General features: G+C 36.1%; 1 protein-coding gene across 1 annotated transcript in view; it reads right to left on the bottom strand.

The window, feature by feature from the left end:
• Positions 1-2041: 2041 nt before the first annotated feature.
• prkag3b (protein kinase, AMP-activated, gamma 3b non-catalytic subunit) overlaps positions 2042-6947 on the bottom strand; it is a 42471-nt gene continuing 37565 nt past the window's right edge. Inside the window, exon 15 of the mRNA XM_062059704.1 lies at positions 2042-2065. The gene's annotated coding sequence lies outside the window, so the exon portion shown is untranslated. The remainder of the gene's footprint in view (positions 2066-6947) is intronic.

A 6947-nucleotide genomic window follows, 5' to 3' on the forward strand; every position in this document is an offset into this window, starting at 1 on the left:
AGACAGATGTATTTTTTTTTTTAAAACACATTCTAACTCGTAAATAAATTAGGGCTGTCAAGTGATTGATTTTTTAAAATCAGATTAATCACACTCTTCAACTACTAATCACAGGTGACTATTTGATTGCATGAATACAATTTGCCCAAATATTTGGATACAAATGCAATTTAGTAGTCGGGATGTCATACAGGAATGTTTTTTAAAGGTTTTACTGAACTGCAAGTCCTTGATTTCCCTCAAAACTTGGTGACTGTTAGTAAAAATGATCCTATTTTCTGGACTATAGAGCGCACCGGTGTATTAGCCACACCCACTAAATTATAGGGGATATGTTTTCAATATATTAGCCGCACCGGACTATAAGCCGCAGATATATACGTTGTGAAACGAGTTATTTACACAGAAATTTTTGGTCAATGTTTATTTACATACCTTAATTGTTTCCAAACGGTGTCTGGGACACGGCAGCAAAACGGCTAATCAAACAAAACAGAAGTCATCGTCATGGACCCACTAGCTCTCCAATCAGCTAAACAGACTCAATAACTCCACAGTGACGTTTAGGTGAATTTACTGAGGAATTAGTGATACTGAAACTATAGAAAAAGACTGCCGTTGTAAGTTAATAATGCTAACACAGACACTCGTAAATGTGTTGGCATATCCACTAATGGTAGCTTCATTACATTACGATAGCACGTATGAGTATGCGTGGAAACACTCCTACAGACATCACACATGGGACTGTTTAGTAAGTATGAATTGTTCTAGTTCTATTGTAAAACTTACAAACATTGCTTGGGTTGATGAATGAAGAACCCATACGAGTAGAACCGCTATGGAAGGCTAGTAGACTGAACGGCACTACGGTTGGGGAAAAAATAAAATTGGAAGGACAGAGCGAACTCGTTCAAAAGATGGCGCCATTGCACAAACAATAAAACACCCTTTAATTGTATTTTTTTTATGGCCGTCAGCGAAGAAAAAATCATGAATTTGCCGCACCCTCTCTATAAGCCACAGGGTTCAAAGTGTTGGTAAAAAGTAGTGGTTTATGGTACAGAATTTATGGTGTTTTTCCTGTTTAAATATGTTTTGTTTAGTTTTTTTGTGTAGTTTTATGGTATTTTCAGAGATGTGCGCATCAAATGGCCCCCGGGACCCACTTTGGGCACCCCTGCAGTAGGACATCTAACTAATATAATTATTATGGTACTGCAATACCTGTGTGTAGAACTTTTGTGTGCTACAACACTACAAAAAAAACCCACCACATACATTTTTTATAAGCAATATTAGTTTCGGTCTTTCCCATACATTCATTTTCAAACACAATCACTACATGGCCCATAAACACATTATGATGGGACTGACTGAATGTAGCTTGTTGTTACAACTCCATGCAGAAGATGGCAGCGTAACCCTGCTCCTTAACACAGCTCATACACGTCTGGTCTGCCAGAGAATAAGCAGGCGTAGCAGCAACTTAGCTGTACTATTTTGCGAGTGTTCAGACCCCTCAAGAATCAGTTTAAAAAAATTTTAAAAACTCGACAAATTTAGCAACTTTTTCTGGCCTTATTGGACACTTTTGCTTCACACAAAAGAAAGCAGCCGGTGCTGCTGTGGCCCCTCCTCTGACATTAACAACACAAAAAGATGCAACAAAAAAAATCTCATTTGTATTTCTAAACATAGCGGGTTTTTCTTTACTTATTTCCTGTCTCCCACAGCGTCCATAAAAATGATAAACACATGCGCCACGGCCAATTATGCAAATGACAGGACGCACCATCAATCCCCCCCTCGGTTCCCTGCACCGCACTGCCACAAATAGATAGCAGTTCTGTAGGAATCGCGGCGTTTCCAAAGTCACTGAATGGACACAAATAATAATGACACAATATTATAAATTACAGACAGAAGACTTCCAATAAAGTCCCAAGAGTTTTTCGTCGCATCCTTTTTATCCTAAAGGATTGGTGAGCTGTGCTTGGCTGAAAAGTCTCCATTTGGGGGTTTTTTCTGGTCACTTGTAAAAAAAAAATTTTTAAAAAGAAGTCTGAAAGACAAAAATGAGAAAATGGAATCTTACTCATCCACTTTTATTTAACATGATACCGTATTTCCTTGAATTGGCGCCGGGAATATAGTATTCGCATGCCTCGAATTACAGCCGGGTCAATCTCGTTTTGCAAAATAATTACCGCATGCTTGGCACTTCCGCCGGGTCAAATATGAGTCATTAAATGACTCCCGCCTCCTGTTGGTAGAGGGCGCTAGTGATCCTTCTTGCGACTGCTGGTACTGCAGAAGAGTGCTGCAGAAGAAGACAACCGGCAGCAAGAGTGCGCAGCCATTGTTTGCTTGGACTTTTACCATGGAAGATTACATATCTAAAATAAAACGGTCTTCTAAACTGGACTTTCAATCGAAGCAGGAGGTAATACTTAAAAGGAAGATCTCCATCGAGACAGAGAGACTTTTAAAACTGAAGAAAGATAAGTAAGACTTCTATATCGATGCTTTTCTTCAAAAGGAGCTGGCATGGACTCATTGATACATAAAGGTAAGACAATAATAACGGTTTTTTTATTAAATGTGCTTTTCATGATAAGGTAAGCGCCGGAGTGAGAAGAGGTTTTAAAATAATTAGCGCATGCTTGGCCATCCCGCAGGCTTCTGGTAAGCGCCGGAGTGACAGGAGGTTTTAAATTAATTAGCGCCCCTGCGGCTATTCAAGGAAATACGGTAATCCACATTCTTCTTTTAAAATATAATTGTTGTGTTGACATTAAAAAGGTTCAATATTGAGTTTATTTGGAACATGCATGCATACAACATGATACATCACAATTTCCAGTTCCTCTATTCCACATGTCCGAAAAGGAGTAGGAAGAAGCAGAGCTTATTTAATCCTACCCCTTTTCCTTTACAAAGCAGTTGCTAAAATGTTTGTTCACTTCCTGTTCTCAATTTATTCACAATATACTCCATAAGTAATCACATTAGAAATAAATGATAATTAGTGAAGTAAGTTATATTTCCTATGGTGAGATAAATAAGATGATCTAGAAAATGAATGGATGGATGGAATAAATTCAGAATGGTTCTTCTTCTTTGCACTTTGTAAACACTTTAAGTTTGAAGAGTTTCTTGAAGTGGATTATATTAGTACATTGTTTGATTTCTTTACTTAATCCAGGGGTGTCAAACGTGCGGCCCGAGGGCCGGATCAGGCCCGCGAACTGGTTTTATCCGGCCCACGGGATGAGTTTGCGAAGTATAAAAATGTACCTGAAATTTTTGAATGAAAGAAACCGCTGTTCTAAATGTGTCCACTGGATGTCGCAATAGCAATTCTTTGTATCTTTGTAGATGATGCTGCATATGTACAAAATAAACCACATGATGTTAGTACATCACTTGAGGAAAATGATCAAACTACATAAATAACATACTGTAATTGGATCTTGATGTATTTTAAAAAAAAAATCTTGATAGATTGAAAATGAACACCAACATTATCACCTAATTTATTCAAAAAATATAAATAACGACAAATAAATTATTAACCGCAACAGAAATATTTTTACATTTTCAGAATGTGCTTGTTCTATTTTCTAAACAAAGAAAACAATCTAAAGTTGTCTTTATTTTTAATTTATCGTGTCGTGATTTTACCACTTGGGAGTAGATTTTTCTCCATGAAGCCCCCGATCTAAATAGAGTTTGACACCCCTGACTTAATCCATTCCATAACTTAATTCCACATACTGAAATACTGAAGGTTTTAAGATTTGTACGTGCATACAAATATTATAAATGACATTTTCCTCTAAGGTTATGTTTCTCCTCTTTTGTTGAGAAGAATTGTTGTATATTCTTGGGTAGCAGGTTATAGTTTGCTTTGTGCATCATTTTAGCTGTTTGCAAATTCACTATGTCGCGGAATTTTAAGATTTTAGATTCAAAGAATGAAGTGTTTGTATGTTCTCTATAACCAACATTATGTATTATTCTAACTGATCTTTTTAGTAACACCGTTACTGCATGAAGTGTACTTTTGTAGTTATTTCCCCATATTTCTACACAATAACTCAGATATGGTAACACAGTAGAGAATAGGGAGTGATTTTTGATCTCGAACATGTTTTGCTTTATTCTTGCCACTTTTTGTTGTATATATTTTTTATATGAGGTTTCCAGTTCATTTTTTCATCAATCATTATACCTAGAAATTTGGTTTCATTCACTCTTTCAATTTATATTCCGTCTATTTGTATTTGTGTTAGACTTTCCCTTCTACTGTTACCAAATAGCATTATTTTAGTCTCACTGAGATTCAAAGATGGTCTGTTTTTGTCAAACCATCTTTTTAATTTGTTCATTTCTTCTGTTATTATTTGTATTAGCTTCTGCGTGTTCTCTTCTGAACCAAACGCTGTTGTATCAGCCGCGAATAATACTAACTTTAAATATTTTGTAACTTTAGAAATGTCATTTATATATAAATATTGAACAATTTTGGTCCTAGTATTGATCCCTGGGCTACGCCACAGGATATATTTAGCGTTGTAGATGTGTGTTAGCCTAGCCTCACGTATTGTTTCCTGTTGGTTAAGTAGTTTCTAATCCAGTTTAAGGGTATTGGCTACATATTGGCTACATAAAGCAGCTCAGAGTTACATTTTCCACATGAGCCACTAAAAGGGCAGAGTATGCCCAAATGGAGGTGATTAAAAACAAATAACTGACTTTTTATTCTTTTTTTTTTTCCTTTTTTTTTTTTTAGTTTGAGTTTGAGTCGATATTTATTTGGCTTACTCCAAATGAATTCTGCTAAAAAGACATAAAATAAATCAAATACAAGATTTAAACGCTTTGAAATTTTAAATTGATATCACTTTTTTTTACTTTATAAACCTTTATTTATAATATGCAACATTAACATACAATCAATAAATAATAATAATCAAAACAAGTACATAAACAGTACAAAAACAGTACAAAACAGCACCAGGGGGGTTGTAAACTCAAAGTAACTGAAATAGAATGCAAAATATATATATACACTACCGTTCAAAAGTTTGGGGTCACCCAAACAATTTTGTGGAATAGCCTTCATTTCTAAGAACAAGAATAGACTGTCGAGTTTCAGATGAAAGTTCTCTTTTTCTGGCCATTTTGAGCGTTTAATTGACCCCACAAATGTGATGCTCCAGAAACTCAATCTGCTCAAAGGAAGGTCAGTTTTGTAGCTTCTGTAACGAGCTAAACTGTTTTCAGATGTGTGAACATGATTGCATAAGGGTTTTCTAATCATCAATTAGCCTTCTGAGCCAATGAGCAAACACATTGTACCATTAGAACACTGGAGTGATAGTTGCTGGAAATGGGCCTCTATACACCTATGTAGATATTGCACCAAAAACCAGACATTTGCAGCTAGAATAGTCATTTACCACATTTGCAATGTATAGAGTGTATTTCTTTAAAGTTAAGACTAGTTTAAAGTTATCTTCATTGAAAAGTACAGTGCTTTTCTTTCAAAAATAAGGACATTTCAATGTGACCCCAAACTTTTGAACGGTAGTGTATATGTAACAAAATGTAAAGCCATAGGCTCACCCAAGTTCCGTAAATAATCCAAATTTGGAACACACCATCATCGTTTTCACAGCTTTTTGGTTGCACTGACTTTTTATTCTTCCATTCTGTCCTAATGATCTATGACGTACTTATGTTTTCATTTATGATCATTTATTCTGGAAAAACCACTGCTTGATCCAAACAGAGTGCACTAAGTGGACGCAGCCAGCAGAGGGCACCAGTGTTGCCAGATGGGAAATGACACTTATGATAGCAAAAGCTTAAAACGATCATATATTGTGGAAAACTATCTTTTATACTTCATTGAGGTGACTCGGGATCCTTTGCTGTAGTAAAACTTTACCACAGACCCTGTGTGGTGTAGCTTGTTTTAATGAACATCCGGAAATGTAATGCATACAGTTTGTGTTTGCTAATAGCCAATTATTGAATGTGTCAAACAGATTGTGGGTGTAATGATGGTACACATACGGTACTTATCGTACGTCTGGCAACATTGCTACACCGACACAGGAAGCACTTTCTGTTCCAACGTTATGACAAATTAAATTGTGACAAAACATAATCCGCAATCCTTATGTGAGACAAGGGCACGTCTTTTCTGTGCGTTGTAAATAGTAACAAAAAACTGTTAGCAAGCGGCAGCTAACAATGTCAATAAAGCACTCCAAAAAAGCATCCATCAACATTTTATATACGTGCTGTAAGTACAGCACAGGCCAAGGATTTGGACGCACCTTCTCATTTCAATGTGGTTTCTTTATTTTCATGACTATTTACATTGTAGATTGTCAATGAAGGCATCAAAACTATGACACCTGTGAAGTGAAAACCCTTTCAGGTGACTACCTCTTGAAGCTCATCGAGAGAATGCCAAGAGTGTGCAAAATAGTAATCAGAGCAAAGGGTGGCTATTTTGAAGAAACTAGAATAGAAAACATGTTTTCAGTTATTTCACCTTTTCTTTGGTTAAGTACATAACTCCACGTGTGTTCGTTCATAGTTTTGATGCCTTCAGTGACAATCTACAATGTAAATAGACATGAAAATAAAGAAAACACATTGAATGAGGAGAAGGTGTGTCCAAACTTTTGGCCCGTACTTTATGTATGGAATGTAGTAACAGGTGCGGTCATGATTAAATGAAATATTTATCTATTTTGAAAATTTTAAGCATTACCGTAACTTCTGATTCCACAGAGTGCATATCAATGAGCGTCAAGCACAACAAAATCAAGAGCATGTTCTGTGTTTGCTAGCACTAAAAGCAAACTAGGTGAGAGTGTTGGCACATAATCATGTAGCACTATTGCTCAACGTTTCCAATAAGA

This window comes from Entelurus aequoreus, linkage group LG10 (genome assembly GCF_033978785.1).
Source record: "Entelurus aequoreus isolate RoL-2023_Sb linkage group LG10, RoL_Eaeq_v1.1, whole genome shotgun sequence".
In the NCBI taxonomy this organism is placed as follows: domain Eukaryota; kingdom Metazoa; phylum Chordata; class Actinopteri; order Syngnathiformes; family Syngnathidae; genus Entelurus; species Entelurus aequoreus.